The following is a 2,500-nucleotide window of genomic DNA, read 5'->3' on the forward strand; positions in this document are numbered from 1 at the left end:
ATATATATATATATATATATATATATATATATATATAGGGCCACGGTGGCCGAGTGGTTAGAGTATCGGGCTCAAGACTGTCACGACGGCAATCTGAGTTCGAGGGTTCGAGTCACCTGCCGGCGCGTTGTTGCCTTGGGCAAGGAACTTCACCTCGATTGCCTGCCTAGCCGCTGGGTGGGCAAGCCAGCCCAAGTCAGTGCCGCTCCCAGAACTGGGTAAATAGAGATGGTGACTCGATAAAAACACCGTGCGGAAGGCAACGGCAAACCACCGCTCTAAATTGCCAAGAAAATCATGGAAAAACCATGATCGCCAACGTCCTTGTAGGACAGGGCACTTGGGAAAAAAAAAAAAAAAAAAAAAAAAAAAAATATATATATATATATATATATATATATATATATATATATATATATATATATATATATATATATATATATATGTGTGTGTGTGTGTGTGTGTGTGTGAATGTATCTATTATATATATGTATGTATATATATATATATATATAATATATATATATATATATATATATATATATATAATATACATATACAACATTTTCAAAACAGTTGTTTATGATAAGACCGTATAATGTGGACACAACACCAAATGTAAAAGTATTCAAATAAATATCTGATAACCAGATATAGCTTTTGAAATACTCCCTTCTTTTACTTTTTTCTCCCAATCGTTTCAGACTTTTCACTGCATGCTGTGTTTCGGCGATCTTTGTCATGCATGTGCTCAGCAATGGTATTGTGGCTTTATTTCCCCACAACCCTACGATTTATACATAATCGCAGTAGCGTTACAATCGAGAATCACTTGGAGTGGAACTTCGATTCCGTCCCCCTCTGCGCATGCGCCTTATCACATTTACAATGAATACTTTTCTCATCCAATTTCGTGCCAGAACCGAAGGATGATACAATTGTTAGAAAAGCAGCATCTATCAAACATTAGTCGAAAAAGGTGTAATACTCTACCGTCCTCAATTGAGTAAGATCTGTTTTGTTGTTTGATATTTTCTGGAAGTCAAAGTATATGCTTAGAAAATTAAAAAGTGTTTCATGCCATCCACAGGTGTTTCGCATCTGTTCGTGGATTTCCTACGATTCGTTCGCATTTGCCAGCTGTGGTGATAATTCTCTATTGACAAACACGTGTGTCCTAGTGAGACTGCGAAGGGAAGAGGGAGCTAGAGATAGAAGAAGCCAGAGAAAAAGTATATGTATACTTATATAAATATATATATATATATATATATATATATATATATATATATTATATATATATATATATATATATATATATATATATATATATATATATATAATCATTTCTGCTGTATGGATAGCATGATCTATATCACAAGTCACTGAATGACCAATTTCCTCCTTTATTCAGCATCCCTGAATAATCGTATCCTCACCGGTAAACCATATCCTGGATACGAGGCACGTGAATACTTGTGTTCATTCAGCTTACATTTCAAGATAGGAATGAATTTATTAGCCAAAGGGAACACAGGTGAGACTGCTAATATATATATTGGCTTCCACCTGAGAAGTTTTTTTTATTCTGAATTTTCCCCTTTCTAACAAACAGACGCCCCAGGCTACAGCAAAGACACAAAGCCAGCCACTCCTAGGTGCTAAATTTGGCTCAGCTCTACGCATCCACCCGCCGCTACATTTGTTATTATCATTTAGTATACGAAGCAACACTTTCTAAGGCATGGAATGATGGAAGCATGATCATAAATCGCAGTACAAATATTTGATTTGATTTTGGAAGATTCATTATTTTTTATACAGTGCATACACATGATTAGGCATAGTAATAGATAACAGATAGTACCTGATATGACGTATTACACCGTACGTGATCGTTCAGTTCATAACTAAACACTGAATATATGTGCAATGTACTAAGTAGGTTTCTCGGACAAGTCAGACAGTGTTTTGTACTAGAACTGTAACTTCAAACGCCTCTACAGTATATGTTTATCTTTTCCACGGACGTAGATCTAAATGTCGCCAAATGTTATCCATTCTCACCTGTCGAATTCAAAGGTATAACGCTCAATTTAAGTCCTTTTGTCGTGCCTCTTGTTCGTCGGTCGTGCGAGGGAGCGCTTACTCTTGTTACCGGTAATTCTTTTTCTGTCCGTGTGTCTTCTTCGAAAATTAGGTGGATTGTTCTTTTGAAATAGACAGATTTATGAATCTTCGGCAATATTAGTTCATTATCATCATCATCATCAAGGGGCTAACGCCGACGGGGGCGCATGGCCGCATCCACCCTTCACTTCCAGCCACGAGGATCCCTCGAGGCGAGTCTCCAGGCAGGCCCACGGCCCATCTCTAATTCCTCGCGACAGGTCTCGTCGAGCTGCCCAAGCCATGATCCCCTGGGTCGTCCCACAGGTCTCCTCCAACCAGGGTTATCTTTTCGCAGAGAGACAACCTGATTGGCAGGGTCGTCCACTGG

This window comes from Penaeus monodon, chromosome 37, assembly GCF_015228065.2.
Source record: "Penaeus monodon isolate SGIC_2016 chromosome 37, NSTDA_Pmon_1, whole genome shotgun sequence".
Lineage (NCBI taxonomy): Eukaryota > Metazoa > Arthropoda > Malacostraca > Decapoda > Penaeidae > Penaeus > Penaeus monodon.